The 20,326-nt window shown below is 47.5% G+C and overlaps 49 non-coding genes across 49 annotated transcripts; 25 read left to right on the top strand and 24 right to left on the bottom strand.

Annotated features, from left to right (window-relative positions):
- Window positions 1-35: 35 nt before the first annotated feature.
- trnai-aau (transfer RNA isoleucine (anticodon AAU)) lies at window positions 36-109 on the bottom strand. The gene has a single exon. It is a non-coding gene; the product is annotated as a tRNA-Ile (tRNA).
- A 253-nt stretch (window positions 110-362) lies between these two features.
- trnav-uac (transfer RNA valine (anticodon UAC)) lies at window positions 363-435 on the bottom strand. Its single transcript has one exon. It is a non-coding gene; the product is annotated as a tRNA-Val (tRNA).
- Window positions 436-555: 120 nt separating this feature from the next.
- trnag-ucc (transfer RNA glycine (anticodon UCC)) lies at window positions 556-627 on the top strand. The gene has a single exon. It is a non-coding gene; the product is annotated as a tRNA-Gly (tRNA).
- A 418-nt stretch (window positions 628-1,045) lies between these two features.
- trnaa-agc (transfer RNA alanine (anticodon AGC)) lies at window positions 1,046-1,118 on the top strand. The gene has a single exon. It is a non-coding gene; the product is annotated as a tRNA-Ala (tRNA).
- Window positions 1,119-1,794: 676 nt separating this feature from the next.
- trnag-ucc (transfer RNA glycine (anticodon UCC)) lies at window positions 1,795-1,866 on the top strand. Its single transcript has one exon. It is a non-coding gene; the product is annotated as a tRNA-Gly (tRNA).
- Window positions 1,867-1,945: 79 nt separating this feature from the next.
- On the bottom strand, window positions 1,946-2,017 carry trnad-guc (transfer RNA aspartic acid (anticodon GUC)). Its single transcript has one exon. It is a non-coding gene; the product is annotated as a tRNA-Asp (tRNA).
- Window positions 2,018-2,284: 267 nt separating this feature from the next.
- Window positions 2,285-2,357, top strand: trnaa-agc (transfer RNA alanine (anticodon AGC)). Its single transcript has one exon. It is a non-coding gene; the product is annotated as a tRNA-Ala (tRNA).
- A 161-nt stretch (window positions 2,358-2,518) lies between these two features.
- On the bottom strand, window positions 2,519-2,592 carry trnai-aau (transfer RNA isoleucine (anticodon AAU)). Its single transcript has one exon. It is a non-coding gene; the product is annotated as a tRNA-Ile (tRNA).
- Window positions 2,593-2,846: 254 nt separating this feature from the next.
- On the bottom strand, window positions 2,847-2,919 carry trnav-uac (transfer RNA valine (anticodon UAC)). The gene has a single exon. It is a non-coding gene; the product is annotated as a tRNA-Val (tRNA).
- Window positions 2,920-3,529: 610 nt separating this feature from the next.
- Window positions 3,530-3,602, top strand: trnaa-agc (transfer RNA alanine (anticodon AGC)). The gene has a single exon. It is a non-coding gene; the product is annotated as a tRNA-Ala (tRNA).
- Window positions 3,603-3,763: 161 nt separating this feature from the next.
- trnai-aau (transfer RNA isoleucine (anticodon AAU)) lies at window positions 3,764-3,837 on the bottom strand. The gene has a single exon. It is a non-coding gene; the product is annotated as a tRNA-Ile (tRNA).
- A 935-nt stretch (window positions 3,838-4,772) lies between these two features.
- On the top strand, window positions 4,773-4,845 carry trnaa-agc (transfer RNA alanine (anticodon AGC)). Its single transcript has one exon. It is a non-coding gene; the product is annotated as a tRNA-Ala (tRNA).
- A 161-nt stretch (window positions 4,846-5,006) lies between these two features.
- trnai-aau (transfer RNA isoleucine (anticodon AAU)) lies at window positions 5,007-5,080 on the bottom strand. The gene has a single exon. It is a non-coding gene; the product is annotated as a tRNA-Ile (tRNA).
- A 446-nt stretch (window positions 5,081-5,526) lies between these two features.
- On the top strand, window positions 5,527-5,598 carry trnag-ucc (transfer RNA glycine (anticodon UCC)). The gene has a single exon. It is a non-coding gene; the product is annotated as a tRNA-Gly (tRNA).
- A 79-nt stretch (window positions 5,599-5,677) lies between these two features.
- On the bottom strand, window positions 5,678-5,749 carry trnad-guc (transfer RNA aspartic acid (anticodon GUC)). The gene has a single exon. It is a non-coding gene; the product is annotated as a tRNA-Asp (tRNA).
- Window positions 5,750-6,016: 267 nt separating this feature from the next.
- Window positions 6,017-6,089, top strand: trnaa-agc (transfer RNA alanine (anticodon AGC)). The gene has a single exon. It is a non-coding gene; the product is annotated as a tRNA-Ala (tRNA).
- A 161-nt stretch (window positions 6,090-6,250) lies between these two features.
- trnai-aau (transfer RNA isoleucine (anticodon AAU)) lies at window positions 6,251-6,324 on the bottom strand. Its single transcript has one exon. It is a non-coding gene; the product is annotated as a tRNA-Ile (tRNA).
- A 597-nt stretch (window positions 6,325-6,921) lies between these two features.
- On the bottom strand, window positions 6,922-6,993 carry trnad-guc (transfer RNA aspartic acid (anticodon GUC)). Its single transcript has one exon. It is a non-coding gene; the product is annotated as a tRNA-Asp (tRNA).
- A 267-nt stretch (window positions 6,994-7,260) lies between these two features.
- On the top strand, window positions 7,261-7,333 carry trnaa-agc (transfer RNA alanine (anticodon AGC)). Its single transcript has one exon. It is a non-coding gene; the product is annotated as a tRNA-Ala (tRNA).
- Window positions 7,334-7,494: 161 nt separating this feature from the next.
- trnai-aau (transfer RNA isoleucine (anticodon AAU)) lies at window positions 7,495-7,568 on the bottom strand. Its single transcript has one exon. It is a non-coding gene; the product is annotated as a tRNA-Ile (tRNA).
- Window positions 7,569-7,821: 253 nt separating this feature from the next.
- Window positions 7,822-7,894, bottom strand: trnav-uac (transfer RNA valine (anticodon UAC)). Its single transcript has one exon. It is a non-coding gene; the product is annotated as a tRNA-Val (tRNA).
- Window positions 7,895-8,014: 120 nt separating this feature from the next.
- On the top strand, window positions 8,015-8,086 carry trnag-ucc (transfer RNA glycine (anticodon UCC)). The gene has a single exon. It is a non-coding gene; the product is annotated as a tRNA-Gly (tRNA).
- A 418-nt stretch (window positions 8,087-8,504) lies between these two features.
- Window positions 8,505-8,577, top strand: trnaa-agc (transfer RNA alanine (anticodon AGC)). The gene has a single exon. It is a non-coding gene; the product is annotated as a tRNA-Ala (tRNA).
- A 676-nt stretch (window positions 8,578-9,253) lies between these two features.
- trnag-ucc (transfer RNA glycine (anticodon UCC)) lies at window positions 9,254-9,325 on the top strand. Its single transcript has one exon. It is a non-coding gene; the product is annotated as a tRNA-Gly (tRNA).
- Window positions 9,326-9,743: 418 nt separating this feature from the next.
- On the top strand, window positions 9,744-9,816 carry trnaa-agc (transfer RNA alanine (anticodon AGC)). Its single transcript has one exon. It is a non-coding gene; the product is annotated as a tRNA-Ala (tRNA).
- Window positions 9,817-9,977: 161 nt separating this feature from the next.
- trnai-aau (transfer RNA isoleucine (anticodon AAU)) lies at window positions 9,978-10,051 on the bottom strand. The gene has a single exon. It is a non-coding gene; the product is annotated as a tRNA-Ile (tRNA).
- Window positions 10,052-10,304: 253 nt separating this feature from the next.
- trnav-uac (transfer RNA valine (anticodon UAC)) lies at window positions 10,305-10,377 on the bottom strand. The gene has a single exon. It is a non-coding gene; the product is annotated as a tRNA-Val (tRNA).
- Window positions 10,378-10,648: 271 nt separating this feature from the next.
- Window positions 10,649-10,720, bottom strand: trnad-guc (transfer RNA aspartic acid (anticodon GUC)). Its single transcript has one exon. It is a non-coding gene; the product is annotated as a tRNA-Asp (tRNA).
- Window positions 10,721-10,987: 267 nt separating this feature from the next.
- trnaa-agc (transfer RNA alanine (anticodon AGC)) lies at window positions 10,988-11,060 on the top strand. Its single transcript has one exon. It is a non-coding gene; the product is annotated as a tRNA-Ala (tRNA).
- Window positions 11,061-11,741: 681 nt separating this feature from the next.
- On the top strand, window positions 11,742-11,813 carry trnag-ucc (transfer RNA glycine (anticodon UCC)). The gene has a single exon. It is a non-coding gene; the product is annotated as a tRNA-Gly (tRNA).
- Window positions 11,814-11,892: 79 nt separating this feature from the next.
- On the bottom strand, window positions 11,893-11,964 carry trnad-guc (transfer RNA aspartic acid (anticodon GUC)). Its single transcript has one exon. It is a non-coding gene; the product is annotated as a tRNA-Asp (tRNA).
- A 267-nt stretch (window positions 11,965-12,231) lies between these two features.
- Window positions 12,232-12,304, top strand: trnaa-agc (transfer RNA alanine (anticodon AGC)). The gene has a single exon. It is a non-coding gene; the product is annotated as a tRNA-Ala (tRNA).
- A 161-nt stretch (window positions 12,305-12,465) lies between these two features.
- trnai-aau (transfer RNA isoleucine (anticodon AAU)) lies at window positions 12,466-12,539 on the bottom strand. The gene has a single exon. It is a non-coding gene; the product is annotated as a tRNA-Ile (tRNA).
- Window positions 12,540-12,792: 253 nt separating this feature from the next.
- trnav-uac (transfer RNA valine (anticodon UAC)) lies at window positions 12,793-12,865 on the bottom strand. Its single transcript has one exon. It is a non-coding gene; the product is annotated as a tRNA-Val (tRNA).
- Window positions 12,866-12,985: 120 nt separating this feature from the next.
- trnag-ucc (transfer RNA glycine (anticodon UCC)) lies at window positions 12,986-13,057 on the top strand. Its single transcript has one exon. It is a non-coding gene; the product is annotated as a tRNA-Gly (tRNA).
- A 418-nt stretch (window positions 13,058-13,475) lies between these two features.
- trnaa-agc (transfer RNA alanine (anticodon AGC)) lies at window positions 13,476-13,548 on the top strand. Its single transcript has one exon. It is a non-coding gene; the product is annotated as a tRNA-Ala (tRNA).
- A 488-nt stretch (window positions 13,549-14,036) lies between these two features.
- Window positions 14,037-14,109, bottom strand: trnag-ucc (transfer RNA glycine (anticodon UCC)). Its single transcript has one exon. It is a non-coding gene; the product is annotated as a tRNA-Gly (tRNA).
- A 120-nt stretch (window positions 14,110-14,229) lies between these two features.
- Window positions 14,230-14,301, top strand: trnag-ucc (transfer RNA glycine (anticodon UCC)). Its single transcript has one exon. It is a non-coding gene; the product is annotated as a tRNA-Gly (tRNA).
- Window positions 14,302-14,380: 79 nt separating this feature from the next.
- trnad-guc (transfer RNA aspartic acid (anticodon GUC)) lies at window positions 14,381-14,452 on the bottom strand. Its single transcript has one exon. It is a non-coding gene; the product is annotated as a tRNA-Asp (tRNA).
- A 267-nt stretch (window positions 14,453-14,719) lies between these two features.
- trnaa-agc (transfer RNA alanine (anticodon AGC)) lies at window positions 14,720-14,792 on the top strand. The gene has a single exon. It is a non-coding gene; the product is annotated as a tRNA-Ala (tRNA).
- Window positions 14,793-14,953: 161 nt separating this feature from the next.
- On the bottom strand, window positions 14,954-15,027 carry trnai-aau (transfer RNA isoleucine (anticodon AAU)). The gene has a single exon. It is a non-coding gene; the product is annotated as a tRNA-Ile (tRNA).
- Window positions 15,028-15,473: 446 nt separating this feature from the next.
- trnag-ucc (transfer RNA glycine (anticodon UCC)) lies at window positions 15,474-15,545 on the top strand. Its single transcript has one exon. It is a non-coding gene; the product is annotated as a tRNA-Gly (tRNA).
- A 79-nt stretch (window positions 15,546-15,624) lies between these two features.
- Window positions 15,625-15,696, bottom strand: trnad-guc (transfer RNA aspartic acid (anticodon GUC)). The gene has a single exon. It is a non-coding gene; the product is annotated as a tRNA-Asp (tRNA).
- A 1,013-nt stretch (window positions 15,697-16,709) lies between these two features.
- trnag-ucc (transfer RNA glycine (anticodon UCC)) lies at window positions 16,710-16,781 on the top strand. The gene has a single exon. It is a non-coding gene; the product is annotated as a tRNA-Gly (tRNA).
- A 418-nt stretch (window positions 16,782-17,199) lies between these two features.
- trnaa-agc (transfer RNA alanine (anticodon AGC)) lies at window positions 17,200-17,272 on the top strand. Its single transcript has one exon. It is a non-coding gene; the product is annotated as a tRNA-Ala (tRNA).
- Window positions 17,273-17,433: 161 nt separating this feature from the next.
- Window positions 17,434-17,507, bottom strand: trnai-aau (transfer RNA isoleucine (anticodon AAU)). Its single transcript has one exon. It is a non-coding gene; the product is annotated as a tRNA-Ile (tRNA).
- A 597-nt stretch (window positions 17,508-18,104) lies between these two features.
- Window positions 18,105-18,176, bottom strand: trnad-guc (transfer RNA aspartic acid (anticodon GUC)). The gene has a single exon. It is a non-coding gene; the product is annotated as a tRNA-Asp (tRNA).
- Window positions 18,177-18,443: 267 nt separating this feature from the next.
- On the top strand, window positions 18,444-18,516 carry trnaa-agc (transfer RNA alanine (anticodon AGC)). The gene has a single exon. It is a non-coding gene; the product is annotated as a tRNA-Ala (tRNA).
- Window positions 18,517-19,192: 676 nt separating this feature from the next.
- On the top strand, window positions 19,193-19,264 carry trnag-ucc (transfer RNA glycine (anticodon UCC)). The gene has a single exon. It is a non-coding gene; the product is annotated as a tRNA-Gly (tRNA).
- Window positions 19,265-20,326: the final 1,062 nt, after the last annotated feature.

Here is a 20,326-nt window from a genome sequence, read left to right as displayed (position 1 = left end):
AAAGCATGATATAGCAAAACAAAGAGAAGAATTTTTGGCCCGTACGGGGATCGAACCCGCGACCTTGGCGTTATTAGCACCACGCTCTAACCAACTGAGCTAACCGGCCCACAGTTGATAGCGGAACCCTTCAGGCATGACGGATGAATGTCCACCAGGTGTAATTGTTTTATTCTGTTTTTTTCCACATCCGAAGGCAAGCGCAGAAGGCACAACAACAGCACGGGGATGGCATGATTGCTTCCTGTGCTCGCAATTGTCTTAATAAGGCCTAACACAAAATATAGATTGTTCCCATCTACTAATGAGGTGTGATGACAGGCTTGCCCATAGTGTCAGACAAAAGACAAGAACTAAAGGCATGTTTCTGCCTGGTTTCGAACCAGGGACCTTTCGCGTGTAAGGCGAACGTGATGACCACTACACTACAGAAACCACAATTTTCCACCAAGCGTGCATGTGTCCCGCAGTGGAAATGACAGAGTTTGGTCATCTTTCCCAGGGGAAAATTTGCACTGAGGGTCTTTCAGCAAAACAATGGTGTGCTTGTTTGTGGCGTTGGTGGTATAGTGGTGAGCATAGCTGCCTTCCAAGCAGTTGACCCGGGTTCGATTCCCGGCCAACGCATTGCCTTTAGCGCGTCGCACCTTGCTGCTCCAAAACCGTTTCAGGTTTTTCGGCCGTAGGTTCAGAAAAAACATATTCTCTCCCCGTCGGGAAATCGAACCCCGGTCTTCCGCGTGACAGGCGGAGATACTGTCCACTATACTAACGAGGAAGCTGTGTGCAGCTGAATCTCTGCAACATGCAACAGGTAATACTGCCCCCTTCTCAATCTTCACAGAAGGTGTGTGTGTTCTTGTACCTTTTTCATTAGGGAATGCATGGTGAGTGAGCTTGTCAGTGATGTGAAGTCCCAGAAACCTGAATCTGTGCATAGTTCTCCCTGTGCTACTGCTGAAGTGAGTCACCTCTGATCAACATGCTTCAGCCTTCTAAATGTTATGCTGTTGTCATGAGAGGCTAACAGCTCCTGTTTCTTCAAGGGGAATTAGCTCAAATGGTAGAGCGCTCGCTTAGCATGCGAGAGGTAGCGGGATCGATGCCCGCATTCTCCAACGAAGGTTTTGACTGTGTGAATGCCACTGAGAACAGCTTTAAAAACTAAGTTTGAGTGTATAACTTCAGTGTACGTTATTTACCTGATTCACCATTTGCCTCTGCTTGACAGATGACCGTCTGAAAGCATGATATAGCAAAACAAAGAGAAGAATTTTTGGCCCGTACGGGGATCGAACCCGCCACCTTGGCGTTATTAGCACCACGCTCTAACCAACTGAGCTAACCGGCCCACAGTTGAAAGCGGAACCCTTCAGGCATGACGGATGAATGTCCACCAGGTGTAATTGTTTTATTCTGTTTTTTTCCACATCCGAAGCCAAGCGCAGAAGGCACAACAGCACGGGGATGGCATGATTGCTTCCTGTGCTCGCAATTGTCTTAATAAGGCCTAACACAAAATATAGATTGTTCCCATCTACTAATGAGGTGTGATGACAGGCTTGCCCATAGTGTCAGACAAAAGACAAGAACTAAAGGCATGTTTCTGCCTGGTTTCGAACCAGGGACCTTTCACGTGTAAGGCGAACGTGATGACCACTACACTACAGAAACCACAATTTTCCACCAAGCGTGCATGTGTCCCGCAGTGGAAATGACAGAGTTTGGTCATCTTTCCCAGGGGAAAATTTGCACTGAGGGTCTTTCAGCAAAACAATGGTGTGCTTGTTTGTGGCGTTGGTGGTATAGTGGTGAGCATAGCTGCCTTCCAAGCAGTTGACCCGGGTTCGATTCCCGGCCAACGCATTGCCTTTAGCACGTCGCACCTTGCTGATCCAAAACCTTTTCAGGTTTTTCGGCCGTAGGTTCAGAAAAAACATATTCTCTCCCCGTCGGGGAATCGAACCCCGGTCTTCCGCGTGACAGGCGGAGATACTGTCCACTATACTAACGAGGAAGCTGTGTGCAGCTGAATCTCTGCAACATGCAACAGGTAATACTGGCCCCTTCTCAATCTTCACAGAAGGTGTGTGTGTTCTTGTGCCTTTTTCATTAGGGAATGCATGGTGAGTGAGCTTGTCAGTGATGTGAAGTCCCAGAAACCTGAAACTGTGCATAGTTCTCCCTGTGCTACTGCTGAAGTGAGTCACCTCTGATCAACATGCTTCAGCCTTCTAAATGTTATGCTGTTGTCATGAGAGGCTAACAGCTCCTGTTTCTTCAAGGGGAATTAGCTCAAATGGTAGAGCGCTCGCTTAGCATGCGAGAGGTAGCGGGATCGATGCCCGCATTCTCCAACGAAGGTTTGGACTGTGTGAATGCCACTGAGAACAGCTTTAAAAACTATAAGTTTGAGTGTATAACTTCAGTGTACGTTATTTACCTGATTCACCATTTGCCTCTGCTTGACAGATGACCGTCTGAAAGCATGATATAGCAAAACAAAGAGAAGAACTTTTGGCCCGTACGGGGATCGAACCCGCGACCTTGGCGTTATTAGCACCACGCTCTAACCAACTGAGCTAACCGGCCCAAAGTTGATAGCGGAACCCTTCAGGCATGACGGATGAATATCCACCAGGTGTAATTGTTTTATTCTGTTTTTTTTCCACATCCGAAGGCAAGCGCAGAAGGCACAACAACAGCACGGGGATGGCATGATTGCTTCCTGTGCTCGCAATTGTCTTAATAAGGCCTAACACAAAATATAGATTGTTCCCATCTACTAATGAGGTGTGATGACAGGCTTGCCCATAGTGTCAGACAAAAGACAAGAACTAAAGGCATGTTTCTGCCTGGTTTCGAACCAGGGACCTTTCGCGTGTAAGGCGAACGTGATGACCACTACACTACAGAAACCACAATTTTCCACCAAGCGTGCATGTGTCCCGCAGTGGAAATGACAGAGTTTGGTCATCTTTCCCAGGGGAAAATTTACACTGAGGGTCTTTCAGCAAAACAATGGTGTGCTTTTTTGTGGCGTTGGTGGTATAGTGGTGAGCATAGCTGCCTTCCAAGCAGTTGACCCGGGTTCAATTCCCGGCCAACGCATTGCCTTTAGCGCGTCGCACCTTGCTGATCCAAAACCTTTTCAGGTTTTTCGGCCGTAGGTTCAGAAAAAACATATTCTCTCCCCGTCGGGGAATCGAACCCCGGTCTTCCGCGTGACAGGTGGAGATACTGTCCACTATACTAACGAGGAAGCTGTGTGCAGCTGAATCTCTGCAACATGCAACAGGTAATACTGGCCCCTTCTCAATCTTCACAGAAGGTGTGTGTGTTCTTGTGCCTTTTTCATTAGGGAATGCATGGTGAGTGAGCTTGTCAGTGATGTGAAGTCCCAGAAACCTGAAACTGTGCATAGTTCTCCCTGTGCTACTGCTGAAGTGAGTCACCTCTGATCAACATGCTTCAGCCTTCTAAATGTTATGCTGTTGTCATGAGAGGCTAACAGCTCCTGTTTCTTCAAGGGGAATTAGCTCAAATGGTAGAGCGCTCGCTTAGCATGCGAGAGGTAGCGGGATCGATGCCCGCATTCTCCAACGAAGGTTTTGACTGTGTGAATGCCACTGAGAACAGCTTTAAAAACTATAAGTTTGAGTGTATAACTTCAGTGTACGTTATTTACCTGATTCACCATTTGCCTCTGCTTGACAGATGACCGTCTGAAAGCATGATATAGCAAAACAAAGAGAAGAACTTTTGGCCCGTACGGGGATCGAACCCGCGACCTTGGCGTTATTAGCACCACGCTCTAACCAACTGAGCTAACCGGCCCACAGTTGATAGCGGAACCCTTCAGGCATGACGGATGAATGTCCACCAGGTGTAATTGTTTTATTCTGTTTTTTCCACATCCGAAGGCAAGCGCAGAAGGCACAACAACAGCACGGGGATGGCATGATTGCTTCCTGTGCTCGCAATTGTCTTAATAAGGCCTAACACAAAATATAGATTGTTCCCATCTACTAATGAGGTGTGATGACAGGCTTGCCCATAGTGTCAGACAAAAGACAAGAACTAAAGGCATGTTTCTGCCTGGTTTCGAACCCGGGACCTTTCGCGTGTAAGGCGAACGTGATGACCACTACACTACAGAAACCACAATTTTCCACCAAGCGTGCATGTGTCCCGCAGTGGAAATGACAGAGTTTGGTCATCTTTCCCAGGGGAAAATTTACACTGAGGGTCTTTCAGCAAAACAATGGTGTGCTTGTTTGTGGCGTTGGTGGTATAGTGGTGAGCATAGCTGCCTTCCAAGCAGTTGACATGGGTTCGATTCCCGGCCAACGCATTGCCTTTAGCGCGTCGCACCTTGCTGATCCAAAACCTTTTCAGGTTTTTCGGCCGTAGGTTCAGAAAAAACATATTCTCTCCCCGTCGGGGAATCGAACCCCGGTCTTCCGCGTGACAGGCAGAGATACTGTCCACTATACTAACGAGGAAGCTGTGTGCAGCTGAATCTCTGCAACATGCAACAGGTAATACTGGCCCCTTCTCAATCTTCACAGAAGGTGTGTGTGTTCTTGTGCCTTTTTCATTAGGGAATGCATGGTGAGTGAGCTTGTCAGTGATGTGAAGTCCCAGAAACCTGAAACTGTGCATAGTTCTCCCTGTGCTACTGCTGAAGTGAGTCACCTCTGATCAACATGCTTCAGCCTTCTAAATGTTATGCTGTTGTCATGAGAGGCTAACAGCTCCTGTTTCTTCAAGGGGAATTAGCTCAAATGGTAGAGCGCTCGCTTAGCATGCGAGAGGTAGCGGGATCGATGCCCGCATTCTCCAACGAAGGTTTTGACTGTGTGAATGCCACTGAGAACAGCTTTAAAAACTGTAAGATTGAGTGTATAACTTCAGTGTACGTTATTTACCTGACTCACCATTTGCCTCTGCTTGACAGATGACCGTCTGAAAGCATGATATAGCAAAACAAAGAGAAGAATTTTTGGCCCGTACGGGGATCGAACCCGTGACCTTGGCGTTATTAGCACCACGCTCTAACCAACTGAGCTAACCGGCCCACAGTTGAAAGCGGAACCCTTCAGGCATGACGGATGAATGTCCACCAGGTGTAATTGTTTTATTCTGTTTTTTTCCACATCCGAAGCCAAGCGCAGAAGGCACAACAACAGCACGGGGATGGCATGATTGCTTCCTGTGCTCGCAATTGTCTTAATAAGGCCTAACACAAAATATAGATTGTTCCCATCTACTAATGAGGTGTGATGACAGGCTTGCCCATAGTGTCAGACAAAAGACAAGAACTAAAAGCATGTTTCTGCCTGGTTTCGAACCAGGGACCTTTCGCGTGTAAGGCAAACGTGATGACCACTACACTACAGAAACCACAATTTTCCACCAAGCGTGCATGTGTCCCGCAGTGGAAATGACAGAGTTTGGTCATCTTTCCCAGGGGAAAATTTACACTGAGGGTCTTTCAGCAAAACAATGGTGTGCTTGTTTGTGGCGTTGGTGGTATAGTGGTGAGCATAGCTGCCTTCCAAGCAGTTGACCCGGGTTCGATTCCCGGCCAACGCATTGCCTTTAGCGCGTCGCACCTTGCTGCTCCAAAACCGTTTCAGGTTTTTCGGCCGTAGGTTCAGAAAAAACATATTTTCTCCCCGTCGGGGAATCGAACCCCGGTCTTCCGCGTGACAGGCGGAGATACTGTCCACTATACTAACGAGGAAGCTGTGTGCAGCTGAATCTCTGCAACATGCAACAGGTAATACTGGCCCCTTCTCAATCTTCACAGAAGGTGTGTGTGTTCTTGTGCCTTTTTCATTAGGGAATGCATAGTGAGTGAGCTTGTCAGTGATGTGAAGTCCCAGAAACCTGAAACTGTGTATAGTTCTCCCTGTGCTACTGCTGAAGTGAGTCACCTCTGATCAACAGGCTTCAGCCTTCTAAATGTTATGCTGTTGTCATGAGAGGCTAACAGCTCCTGTTTCTTCAAGGGGAATTAGCTCAAATGGTAGAGCGCTCGCTTAGCATGCGAGAGGTAGCGGGATCGATGCCCGCATTCTCCAACGAAGGTTTTGACTGTGTGAATGCCACTGAGAACAGCTTTAAAAACTATAAGTTTGAGTGTATAACTTCAGTGTACGTTATTTACCAGATTCACCATTTGCCTCTGCTTGACAGATGACCGTCTGAAAGCATGATATAGCAAAACAAAGAGAAGAACTTTTGGCCCGTACGGGGATCGAACCCGCGACCTTGGCGTTATTAGCACCACGCTCTAACCAACTGAGCTAACCGGCCCACTGTTGATAGCGGAACCCTTCAGGCATGACGGATGAATGTCCACCAGGTGTAATTGTTTTATTCTGTTTTTTTCCACATCCGAAGGCAAGCGCAGAAGGCACAACAACAGCACGGGGATGGCATGATTGCTTCCTGTGCTCGCAATTGTCTTAATAAGGCCTAACACAAAATATAGATTGTTCCCATCTACTAATGAGGTGTGATGACAGGCTTGCCCATAGTGTCAGACAAAAGACAAGAACTAAAGGCATGTTTCTGCCTGGTTTCGAACCAGGGACCTTTCACATGTAAGGCGAACCTGATGACCACTACACTACAGAAAACACAATTTTCCACCAAGCGTGCATGTGTCCCGCAGTGGAAATGACAGAGTTTGGTCATCTTTCCCAGGGGAAAATTTACACTGAGGGTCTTTCAGCAAAACAATGGTGTGCTTTTTTGTGGCGTTGGTGGTATAGTGGTGAGCATAGCTGCCTTCCAAGCAGTTGACCCGGGTTCGATTCCTGGCCAACGCATTGCCTTTAGCGCGTCGCACCTTGCTGATCCAAAACCTTTTCAGGTTTTTCGGCCGTAGGTTCAGAAAAAACACATTCTCTCCCCGTCGGGGAATCGAACCCCGGTCTTCCGCGTGACAGGCGGAGATACTGTCCACTATACTAACGAGGAAGCTGAGTGCAGCTGAATCTCTGCAACATGCAACAGGTAATACTGGCCCCTTCTCAATCTTCACAGAAGGTGTGTGTGTTCTTGTGCCTTTTTCATTAGGGAATGCATGGTGAGTGAGCTTGTCAGTGATGTGAAGTCCCAGAAACCTGAAACTGTGCATAGTTCTCCCTGTGCTACTGCTGAAGTGAGTCACCTCTGATCAACATGCTTCAGCCTTCTAAATGTTATGCTGTTGTCATGAGAGGCTAACAGCTCCTGTTTCTTCAAGGGGAATTAGCTCAAATGGTAGAGCGCTCGCTTAGCATGCGAGAGGTAGCGGGATCGATGCCCGCATTCTCCAACGAAGGTTTTGACTGTGTGAATGCCACTGAGAACAGCTTTAAAAACTATAAGTTTGAGTGTATAACTTCAGTGTACGTTATTTACCTGACTCACCATTTGCCTCTGCTTGAAAGATGACCGTCTGAAAGCATGATATAGCAAAACAAAGAGAAGAATTTTTGGCCCGTACGGGGATCGAACCCGCGACCTTGGCGTTATTAGCACCACGCTCTAACCAACTGAGCTAACCGGCCCAAAGTTGATAGCGGAACCCTTCAGGCATGACGGATGAATGTCCACCAGGTGTAATTGTTTTATTCTGTTTTTTTCCACATCCGAAGGCAAGCGCAGAAGGCACAACAACAGCACGGGGATGGCATGATTGCTTCCTGTGCTCGCAATTGTCTTAATAAGGCCTAACACAAAATATAGATTGTTCCCATCTACTAATGAGGTGTGATGACAGGCTTGCCCATAGTGTCAGACAAAAGACAAGAACTAAAGGCATGTTTCTGCCTGGTTTCGAACCAGGGACCTTTCGCGTGTAAGGCGAACGTGATGACCACTACACTACAGAAACCACAATTTTCCACCAAGCGTGCATGTGTCCCGCAGTGGAAATGACAGAGTTTGGTCATCTTTCCCAGGGGAAAATTTGCACTGAGGGTCTTTCAGCAAAACAATGGTGTCCTTGTTTGTGGCGTTGGTGGTATAGTGGTGAGCATAGCTGCCTTCCAAGCAGTTGACCCGGGTTCGATTCCCGGCCAACGCATTGCCTTTAGCGCGTCGCACCTTGCTGCTCCAAAACCGTTTCAGGTTTTTCGGCCGTAGGTTCAGAAAAAACATATTCTCTCCCCGTCGGGAAATCGAACCCCGGTCTTCCGCGTGACAGGCGGAGATACTGTCCACTATACTAACGAGGAAGCTGTGTGCAGCTGAATCTCTGCAACATGCAACAGGTAATACTGCCCCCTTCTCAATCTTCACAGAAGGTGTGTGCGTTCTTGTACCTTTTTCATTAGGGAATGCATGGTGAGTGAGCTTGTCAGTGATGTGAAGTCCCAGAAACCTGAATCTGTGCATAGTTCTCCCTGTGCTACTGCTGAAGTGAGTCACCTCTGATCAACATGCTTCAGCCTTCTAAATGTTATGCTGTTGTCATGAGAGGCTAACAGCTCCTGTTTCTTCAAGGGGAATTAGCTCAAATGGTAGAGCGCTCGCTTAGCATGCGAGAGGTAGCGGGATCGATGCCCGCATTCTCCAACGAAGGTTTTGACTGTGTGAATGCCACTGAGAACAGCTTTAAAAACTAAGTTTGAGTGTATAACTTCAGTGTACGTTATTTACCTGATTCACCATTTGCCTCTGCTTGACAGATGACCGTCTGAAAGCATGATATAGCAAAACAAAGAGAAGAATTTTTGGCCCGTACGGGGATCGAACCCGCCACCTTGGCGTTATTAGCACCACGCTCTAACCAACTGAGCTAACCGGCCCACAGTTGAAAGCGGAACCCTTCAGGCATGACGGATGAATGTCCACCAGGTGTAATTGTTTTATTCTGTTTTTTTCCACATCCGAAGCCAAGCGCAGAAGGCACAACAGCACGGGGATGGCATGATTGCTTCCTGTGCTCGCAATTGTCTTAATAAGGCCTAACACAAAATATAGATTGTTCCCATCTACTAATGAGGTGTGATGACAGGCTTGCCCATAGTGTCAGACAAAAGACAAGAACTAAAGGCATGTTTCTGCCTGGTTTCGAACCAGGGACCTTTCACGTGTAAGGCGAACGTGATGACCACTACACTACAGAAACCACAATTTTCCACCAAGCGTGCATGTGTCCCGCAGTGGAAATGACAGAGTTTGGTCATCTTTCCCAGGGGAAAATTTGCACTGAGGGTCTTTCAGCAAAACAATGGTGTGCTTGTTTGTGGCGTTGGTGGTATAGTGGTGAGCATAGCTGCCTTCCAAGCAGTTGACCCGGGTTCGATTCCCGGCCAACGCATTGCCTTTAGCACGTCGCACCTTGCTGATCCAAAACCTTTTCAGGTTTTTCGGCCGTAGGTTCAGAAAAAACATATTCTCTCCCCGTCGGGGAATCGAACCCCAGTCTTCCGCGTGACAGGCGGAGATACTGTCCACTATACTAACGAGGAAGCTGTGTGCAGCTGAATCTCTGCAACATGCAACAGGTAATACTGGCCCCTTCTCAATCTTCACAGAAGGTGTGTGTGTTCTTGTGCCTTTTTCATTAGGGAATGCATGGTGAGTGAGCTTGTCAGTGATGTGAAGTCCCAGAAACCTGAAACTGTGCATAGTTCTCCCTGTGCTACTGCTGAAGTGAGTCACCTCTGATCAACATGCTTCAGCCTTCTAAATGTTATGCTGTTGTCATGAGAGGCTAACAGCTCCTGTTTCTTCAAGGGGAATTAGCTCAAATGGTAGAGCGCTCGCTTAGCATGCGAGAGGTAGCGGGATCGATGCCCGCATTCTCCAACGAAGGTTTTGACTGTGTGAATGCCACTGAGAACAGCTTTAAAAACTATAAGTTTGAGTATATAACTTCAGTGTACGTTATTTACCTGATTCACCATTTGCCTCTGCTTGACAGATGACCGTCTGAAAGCATGATATAGCAAAACAAAGAGAAGAACTTTTGGCCCGTACGGGGATCGAACCCGCGACCTTGGCGTTATTAGCACCACGCTCTAACCAACTGAGCTAACCGGCCCAAAGTTGATAGGGGAACCCTTCAGGCATGACGGATGAATATCCACCAGGTGTAATTGTTTTATTCTGTTTTTTTCCACATCCGAAGGCAAGCGCAGAAGGCACAACAACAGCACGGGGATGGCATGATTGCTTCCTGTGCTCGCAATTGTCTTAATAAGGCCTAACACAAAATATAGATTGTTCCCATCTACTAATGAGGTGTGATGACAGGCTTGCCCATAGTGTCAGACAAAAGACAAGAACTAAAGGCATGTTTCTGCCTGGTTTCGAACCAGGGACCTTTCGCGTGTAAGGCGAACGTGATGACCACTACACTACAGAAACCACAATTTTCCACCAAGCGTGCATGTGTCCCGCAGTGGAAATGACAGAGTTTGGTCATCTTTCCCAGGGGAAAATTTACACTGAGGGTCTTTCAGCAAAACAATGGTGTGCTTTTTTGTGGCGTTGGTGGTATAGTGGTGAGCATAGCTGCCTTCCAAGCAGTTGACCCGGGTTCAATTCCCGGCCAACGCATTGCCTTTAGCGCGTCGCACCTTGCTGATCCAAAACCGTTTCAGGTTTTTCGGCCGTAGGTTCAGAAAAAACATATTCTCTCCCCGTCGGGGAATCGAACCCCGGTCTTCCGCGTGACAGGCGGAGATACTGTCCACTATACTAACGAGGAAGCTGTGTGCAGCTGAAGCTCTGCAACATGCAACAGGTAATACTGGCCCCTTCTCAATCTTCACAGAAGGTGTGTGTGTTCTTGTGCCTTTTTCATTAGGGAATGCATGGTGAGTGAGCTTGTCAGTGATGTGAAGTCCCAGAAACCTGAAACTGTGCATAGTTCTCCCTGTGCTACTGCTGAAGTGAGTCACCTCTGATCAACATGCTTCAGCCTTCTAAATGTTATGCTGTTGTCATGAGAGGCTAACAGCTCCTGTCTCTTCAAGGGGAATTAGCTCAAATGGTAGAGCGCTCGCTTAGCATGCGAGAGGTAGCGGGATCGATGCCCGCATTCTCCAACGAAGGTTTTGACTGTGTGAATGCCACTGAGAACAGCTTTAAAAACTATAAGTTTGAGTGTATAACTTCAGTGTACGTCATTTACCTGATTCACCATTTGCCTCTGCTTGACAGATGACCGTCTGAAAGCATGATATAGCAAAACAAAGAGAAGAATTTTTTGCCCGTACGGGGATCGAACCCGCGACCTTGGCGTTATTAGCACCACGCTCTAACCAACTGAGCTAACCGGCCCACAGTTGAAAGCAGAACCCTTCAGGCATGACGGATGAATGTCCACCAGGTGTAATTGTTTTATTCTGTTTTTTTCCACATCCGAAGCCAAGCGCAGAAGGCACAACAACAGCACGGGGATGGCATGATTGCTTCCTGTGCTCGCAATTGTCTTAATAAGGCCTAACACAAAATATAGATTGTTCCCATCTACTAATGAGGTGTGATGACAGGCTTGCCCATAGTGTCAGACAAAAGACAAGAACTAAAGGCATGTTTCTGCCTGGTTTCGAGCCAGGGACCTTTCGCGTGTAAGGCGAACGTAATGACCACTACACTACAGAAACCACAATTTTCCACCAAGCGTGCATGTGTCCCGCAGTGGAAATGACAGAGTTTGGTCATCTTTCCCAAGGGAAAATTTGCACTGAGGGTCTTTCAGCAAAACAATGGTGTCCTTGTTTGTGGCGTTGGTGGTATAGTGGTGAGCATAGCTGCCTTCCAAGCAGTTGACCCGGGTTCGATTCCCGGCCAACGCATTGCCTTTAGCGCGTCGCACCTTGCTGCTCCAAAACCGTTTCAGGTTTTTCGGCCCTAGGTTCAGAAAAAACATATTCTCTCCCCGTCGGGGAATCGAACCCCGGTCTTCCGCGTGACAGGCGGAGATACTGTCCACTATACTAACGAGGAAGCTGTGTGCAGCTGAATCTCTGCAACATGCAACAGGTAATACTGGCCCCTTCTCAATCTTCACAGAAGGTGTGTGTGTTCTTGTGCCTTTTTCATTAGGGAATGCATGGTGAGTGAGCTTGTCAGTGATGTGAAGTCCCAGAAACCTGAAACTGTGCATAGTTCTCCCTGTGCTACTGCTGAAGTGAGTCACCTCTGATCAACATGCTTCAGCCTTCTAAATGTTATGCTGTTGTCATGAGAGGCTAACAGCTCCTGTTTCTTCAAGGGGAATTAGCTCAAATGGTAGAGCGCTCGCTTAGCATGCGAGAGGTAGCGGGATCGATGCCCGCATTCTCCAACGAAGGTTTTGACTGTGTGAATGCCACTGAGAACAGCTTTAAAAACTATAAGTTTGAGTGTATAACTTCAGTGTACGTTATTTACCTGATTCACCATTTGCCTCTGCTTGACAGATGACCGTCTGAAAGCATGATATAGCAAAACAAAGAGAAGAACTTTTGGCCCGTACGGGGATCGAACCCGCGACCTTGGCGTTATTAGCACCACGCTCTAACCAACTGAGCTAACCGGCCCACTGTTGATAGCGGAAGCCTTCAGGCATGACGGATGAATGTCCACCAGGTGTAATTGTTTTATTCTGTTTTTTTCCACATCCGAAGGCAAGCGCAGAAGGCACAACAACAGCACGGGGATGGCATGATTGCTTCCTGTGCTCGCAATTGTCTTAATAAGGCCTAACACAAAATATAGATTGTTCCCATCTACTAATGAGGTGTGATGACAGGCTTGCCCATAGTGTCAGACAAAAGACAAGAACTAAAGGCATGTTTCTGCCTGGTTTCGAACCAGGGACCTTTCGCGTGTAAGGCGAACGTGATGACCACTACACTACAGAAACCACAATTTTCCACCAAGCGTGCATGTGTCCCGCAGTGGAAATGACAGAGTTTGGTCATCTTTCCCAGGGGAAAATTTGCACTGAGGGTCTTTCAGCAAAACAATGGTGTGCTTGTTTGTGGCGTTGGTGGTATAGTGGTGAGCATAGCTGCCTTCCAAGCAGTTGACCCGGGTTCGATTCCCGGCCAACGCATTGCCTTTAGCGCGTCGCACCTTGCTGCTCCAAAACCGTTTCAGGTTTTTCGGCCGTAGGTTCAGAAAAAACATATTCTCTCCCCATCGGGGAATCGAACCCCGGTCTTCCGCGTGACAGGCGGAGATACTGTCCACTATACTAACGAGGAAGCTGTGTGCAGCTGAAGCTCTGCAACATGCAACAGGTAATACTGGCCCCTTCTCAATCTTCACAGAAGGTGTGTGTGTTCTTGTGCCTTTTTCATTAGGGAATGCATGGTGAGTGAGCTTGTCAGTGATGTGAAGTCCCAGAAACCTGAAACTGTGCATAGTTCTCCCTGTGCTACTGCTGAAGTGAGTCACCTCTGATCAACATGCTTCAGCCTTCTAAATGTTATGCTGTTGTCATGAGAGGCTAACAGCTCCTGTTTCTTCAAGGGGAATTAGCTCAAATGGTAGAGCGCTCGCTTAGCATGCGAGAGGTAGCGGGATCGATGCCCGCATTCTCCAACGAAGGTTTTGACTGTGTGAATGCCACTGAGAACAGCTTTAAAAACTATAAGTTTGAGTGTATAACTTCAGTGTACGTTATTTACCTGATTCACCATTTGCCTCTGCTTGACAGATGACCGTCTGAAAGCATGATATAGCAAAACAAAGAGAAGAACTTTTGGCCCGTACGGGGATCGAACGCGCGACCTTGGCGTTATTAGCACCACGCTCTAACCAACTGAGCTAACCGGCCCACAGTTGAAAGCGGAACCCTTCAGGCATGACGGATGAATGTCCACCAGGTGTAATTGTTTTATTCTGTTTTTTTCCACATCCGACGCCAAGCGCAGAAGGCACAACAACAGCACGGGGATGGCATGATTGCTTCCTGTGCTCGCAATTGTCTTAATAAGGCCTAACACAAAATATAGATTGTTCCCATCTACTAATGAGGTGTGATGACAGGCTTGCCCATAGTGTCAGACAAAAGACAAGAACTAAAGGCATGTTTCTGCCTGGTTTCGAACCAGGGACCTTTCGCGTGGAAGGCGAACATGATGACCACTACACTACAGAAACCACAATTTTCCACCAAGCGTGCATGTGTCCCGCAGTGGAAATGACAGAGTTTGGTCATCTTTCCCAGGGGAAAATTTACACTGAGGGTCTTTCAGCAAAACAATGGTGTGCTTGTTTGTGGCGTTGGTGGTATAGTGGTGAGCATAGCTGCCTTCCAAGCAGTTGACCCGGGTTCGATTCCCGGCCAACGCATTTCCTTTAGCGCGTCGCACCTTGCTGCTCCAAAACCGTTTCAGGTTTTTCGGCCGTAGGTTCAGAAAAAACATATTCTCTCCCCGTCGGGGAATCGAACCCCGGTCTTCCGCGTGACAGGCGGAGATACTGTCCACTATACTAACGAGGAAGCTGTGTGCAGCTGAATCTCTGCAACATGCAACAGGTAATACTGGCCCCTTCTCAATCTTCACAGAAGGTGTGTGTGTTCTTGTGCCTTTTTCATTAGGGAATGCATGGTGAGTGAGCTTGTCAGTGATGTGAAGTCCCAGAAACCTGAAACTGTGCATAGTTCTCCCTGTGCTACTGCTGAAGTGAGTCACCTCTGATCAACATGCTTCAGCCTTCTAAATGTTATGCTGTTGTCATGAGAGGCTAACAGCTCCTGTTTCTTCAAGGGGAATTAGCTCAAATGGTAGAGCGCTCGCTTAGCATGCGAGAGGTAGCGGGATCGATGCCCGCATTCTCCAACGAAGGTTTTGACTGTGTGAATGCCACTGAGAACAGCTTTAAAAACTATAAGTTTGAGTGTATAACTTCAGTGTACGTTATTTACCTGACTCACCATTTGCCTCTGCTTGACAGATGACCGTCTGAAAGCATGATATAGCAAAACAAAGTGAAGAATTTTTGGCCAGTACGGGGATCGAACCCGCGACCTTGGCGTTATTAGCACCACGCTCTAACCAACTGAGCTAACCGGCCCACAGTTGAAAGCGGAACCCTTCAGGCATGACGGATGAATGTCCACCAGGTGTAATTGTTTTATTCTGTTTTTTTCCACATCCGAAGGCAAGCGCAGAAGGCACAACAACAGCACGGGGATGGCATGATTGCTTCCTGTGCTCGCAATTGTCTTAATAAGGCCTAACACAAAATATAGATTGTTCCCATCTACTAATGAGGTGTGATGACAGGCTTGCCCATAGTGTCAGACAAAAGACAAGAACTAAAGGCATGTTTCTGCTTGGTTTCGAACCCGGGACCTTTCGCGTGTAAGGCGAACGTGATGACCACTACACTACAGAAACCACAATTTTCCACCAAGCGTGCATGTGTCCCGCAGTGGAAATGACAGAGTTTGGTCATCTTTCCCAGGGGAAAATTTACACTGAGGGTCTTTCAGCAAAACAATGGTGTGCTTGTTTGTGGCGTTGGTGGTATAGTGGTGAGCATAGCTGCCTTCCAAGCAGTTGACCCGGGTTCGATTCCCGGCCAACGCATTGCCTTTAGCGCGTCGCACCTTGCTGATCCAAAACCTTTTCAGGTTTTTCGGCCGTAGGTTCAGAAAAAACATATTCTCTCCCCGTCGGGGAATCGAACCCCGGTCTTCCGCGTGACAGGCGGAGATACTGTCCACTATACTAACGAGGAAGCTGTGTGCAGCTGAATCTCTGCAACATGCAACAGGTAATACTGGCCCCTTCTCAATCTTCACAGAAGGTGTGTGTGTTCTTGTGCCTTTTTCATTAGGGAATGCATGGTGAGTGAGCTTGTCAGTGATGTGAAGTCCCAGAAACCTGAAACTGTGCATAGTTCTCCATGTGATACTGCTGAAGTGAGTCACCTCTGATCAACATGCTTCAGCCTTCTAAATGTTATGCTGTTGTCATGAGAGGATAACAGCTCCTGTTTCTTCAAGGGGAATTAGCTCAAATGGTAGAGCGCTCGCTTAGAGAGGTAGCGGGATCGATGCCCGCATTCTCCAACGAAGGTTTTGACTGTGTGAATGCCACTGAGAACAGCTTTAAAAACTAAGTTTGAGTGTATAACTTCAGTGTACGTTATTTACCTGATTCACCATTTGCCTCTGCTTGACAGATGACCGTCTGAAAGCATGATATAGCAAAACAAAGAGAAGAATTTTTGGCCCGTACGGGGATCGAACCCGCCACCTTGGCGTTATTAGCACCACGCTCTAACCAACTGAGCTAACCGGCCCACAGTTGAAAGCGGAACCCTTCAGGCATGACGGATGAATGTCCACCAGGTGTAATTGTTTTATTCTGTTTTTTTCCACATCCGAAGCCAAGCGCAGAAGGCACAACAACAGCACGGGGATGGCATGATTGCTTCCTGTGCTCGCAATTGTCTTAATAAGGCCTAACACAAAATATAGATTGTTCCCATCTACTAATGAGGTGTGATGACAGGCTTGCCCATAGTGTCAGACAAAAGACAAGAACTAAAGGCATGTTTCTGCCTGGTTTCGAACCAGGGACCTTTCACGTGTAAGGCGAACGTGATGACCACTACACTACAGAAACCACAATTTTCCACCAAGCGTGCATGTGTCCCGCAGTGGAAATGACAGAGTTTGGTCATCTTTCCCAGGGGAAAATTTGCACTGAGGGTCTTTCAGCAAAACAATGGTGTGCTTGTTTGTGGCGTTGGTGGTATAGTGGTGAGCATAGCTGCCTTCCAAGCAGTTGACCCGGGTTCGATTCCCGGCCAACGCATTGCCTTTAGCACGTCGCACCTTGCTGATCCAAAACCTTTTCAGGTTTTTCGGCCGTAGGTTCAGAAAAAACATATTCTCTCCCCGTCGGGGGATCGAACCCCGGTCTTCCGCGTGACAGGCGGAGATACTGTCCACTATACTAACGAGGAAGCTGTGTGCAGCTGAATCTCTGCAACATGCAACAGGTAATACTGGCCCCTTCTCAATCTTCACAGAAGGTGTGTGTGTTCTTGTGCCTTTTTCATTAGGGAATGCATGGTGAGTGAGCTTGTCAGTGATGTGAAGTCCCAGAAACCTGAAACTGTGCATAGTTCTCCCTGTGCTACTGCTGAAGTGAGTCACCTCTGATCAACATGCTTCAGCCTTCTAAATGTTATGCTGTTGTCATGAGAGGCTAACAGCTCCTGTTTCTTCAAGGGGAATTAGCTCAAATGGTAGAGCGCTCGCTTAGCATGCGAGAGGTAGCGGGATCGATGCCCGCATTCTCCAACGAAGGTTTGGACTGTGTGAATGCCACTGAGAACAGCTTTAAAAACTATAAGTTTGAGTATATAACTTCAGTGTACGTTATTTACCTGATTCACCATTTGCATCTGCTTGACAGATGACCGTCTGAAAGCATGATATAGCAAAACAAAGAGAAGAACTTTTGGCCCGTACGGGGATCGAACCCGCGACCTTGGCGTTATTAGCACCACGCTCTAACCAACTGAGCTAACCGGCCCACAGTTGATAGCGGAACCCTTCAGGCATGACGGATGAATGTCCACCAGGTGTAATTGTTTTATTCTGTTTTTTTCCACATCCGAAGGCAAGCGCAGAAGGCACAACAACAGCACGGGGATGGCATGATTGCTTCCTGTGCTCGCAATTGTCTTAATAAGGCCTAACACAAAATATAGATTGTTCCCATCTACTAATGAGGTGTGATGACAGGCTTGCCCATAGTGTCAGACAAAAGACAAGAACTAAAGGCATGTTTTTGCCTGGTTTCGAACCAGGGACCTTTCGCGTGTAAGGCGAACGTGATGACCACTACACTACAGAAACCACAATTTTCCACCAAGCGTGCATGTGTCCCGCAGTGGAAATGACAGAGTTTGGTCATCTTTCCCAGGGGAAAATTTACACTGAGGGTCTTTCAGCAAAACAATGGTGTGCTTTTTTGTGGCGTTGGTGGTATAGTGGTGAGCATAGCTGCCTTCCAAGCAGTTGACCCGGGTTCAATTCCCGGCCAACGCATTGCCTTTAGCGCGTCGCACCTTGCTGATCCAAAACCTTTTCAGGTTTTTCGGCCGTAGGTTCAGAAAAAACATATTCTCTCCCCGTCGGGGAATCGAACCCCGGTCTTCCGCGTGACAGGCGGAGATACTGTCCACTATACTAACGAGGAAGCTGTGTGCAGCTGAATCTCTGCAACATGCAACAGGTAATACTGGCCCCTTCTCAATCTTCACAGAAGGTGTGTGTGTTCTTGTGCCTTTTTCATTAGGGAATGCATGGTGAGTGAGCTTGTCAGTGATGTGAAGTCCCAGAAACCTGAAACTGTGCATAGTTCTCCCTGTGCTACTGCTGAAGTGAGTCACCTCTGATCAACATGCTTCAGCCTTCTAAATGTTATGCTGTTGTCATGAGAGGCTAACAGCTCCTGTTTCTTCAAGGGGAATTAGCTCAAATGGTAGAGCGCTCGCTTAGCATGCGAGAGGTAGCGGGATCGATGCCCGCATTCTCCAACGAAGGTTTTGACTGTGTGAATGCCACTGAGAACAGCTTTAAAAACTAAGTTTGAGTGTATAACTTCAGTGTACGTTATTTACCTGATTCACCATTTGCCTCTGCTTGACAGATGACCGTCTGAAAGCATGATATAGCAAAACAAAGAGAAGAATTTTTGGCCCGTACGGGGATCGAACCCGCCACCTTGGCGTTATTAGCACCACGCTCTAACCAACTGAGCTAACCGGCCCACAGTTGATAGCAGAACCCTTCAGGCATGACGGATGAATGTCCACCAGGTGTAATTGTTTTATTCTGTTTTTTTCCACATCCGAAGCCAAGCGCAGAAGGCACAACAGCACGGGGATGGCATGATTGCTTCCTGTGCTCGCAATTGTCTTAATAAGGCCTAACACAAAATATAGATTGTTCCCATCTACTAATGAGGTGTGATGACAGGCTTGCCCATAGTGTCAGACAAAAGACAAGAACTAAAGGCATGTTTCTGCCTGGTTTCGAACCAGGGACCTTTCACGTGTAAGGCGAACGTGATGACCACTACACTACAGAAACCACAATTTTCCACCAAGCGTGCATGTGTCCCGCAGTGGAAATGACAGAGTTTGGTCATCTTTCCCAGGGGAAAATTTGCACTGAGGGTCTTTCAGCAAAACAATGGTGTGCTTGTTTGTGGCGTTGGTGGTATAGTGGTGAGCATAGCTGCCTTCCAAGCAGTTGACCCGGGTTCGATTCCCGGCCAACGCATTGCCTTTAGCACGTCGCACCTTGCTGATCCAAAACCTTTTCAGGTTTTTCGGCCGTAGGTTCAGAAAAAACATATTCTCTCCCCGTCGGGGGATCGAACCCCGGTCTTCCGCATGACAGGCGGAGATACTGTCCACTATACTAACGAGGAAGCTGTGTGCAGCTGAATCTCTGCAACATGCAACAGGAAATACTGGCCCCTTCTCAATCAAATCAAATCAAATCAAATTTATTTGTATAGCGCTTTTTACAACAGGTGTTGGCACAAAGCAGCTTTACAGAAACATGATTACAGGACAAAGAATCAGGCAAAACATTACACATAGAAAATACAGAATACAGAACCCCCAGTGAGTGCGGAGGCAAGGAAAAACTCCCTCAGAGCTGCGGGAGGAGGAAGAAACCTTGGGAGGACCAAGACTCACATTAAAGGGGGGACCATCCTACCACTGGTCAAACGGCTTTTAAATTAAAATTTAAAAAGTCTTTTATACATCCATATAGGTTTTATGTACTCAGGAGTGTAATAGCGCCACTAATGGCTTGGATGTAATCTGTAGTGGAGAGTAAGATGGTCGATGAGCAGCTGATCTGTGGTGGTGGTGGAGAAGAGCTGACTTCAGAAACTTCCATCAGTCTGGCGGGACAGGAGACACGAGAGCCTGAGGGTCCAACATCGGTATCGGGTCAGACAGGTGGGCAGTCAGTAACTCGGAGGAGCAGAGAGATGGAATTAGTTTTGACTGGATTTATGCAAAACTGAGAATATTAAAACATTATCAGAGTGTGGCAAATGACTCCGGCAGAACTGAATAAAACAGCCTAACTAAAGGCAGAGAGCCAGAAGGTAACATAGACATGGAGGCACCCTGAAACACCAGCATCCACCCACTCCACCGTCCACAAACCTGAGTGACCGTGTGCAGTGGGAGAACAACAGCACCAGCATCTCAGTTTACCACAATTTCCTCTGTCCATGAACCCCTGAATCTGCAGCCTTATCTAAAGGGAAAAACATTAATTACCAAAAGCTAAACTAAACAAGTAAGTTTTCAGTCTAGA

This window comes from Astyanax mexicanus, unplaced genomic scaffold (assembly GCF_023375975.1).
Source record: "Astyanax mexicanus isolate ESR-SI-001 unplaced genomic scaffold, AstMex3_surface scaffold_31, whole genome shotgun sequence".
Classification (NCBI taxonomy): domain Eukaryota; kingdom Metazoa; phylum Chordata; class Actinopteri; order Characiformes; family Acestrorhamphidae; genus Astyanax; species Astyanax mexicanus.
This window is presented reverse-complemented; position numbering and strand designations above follow the sequence as displayed.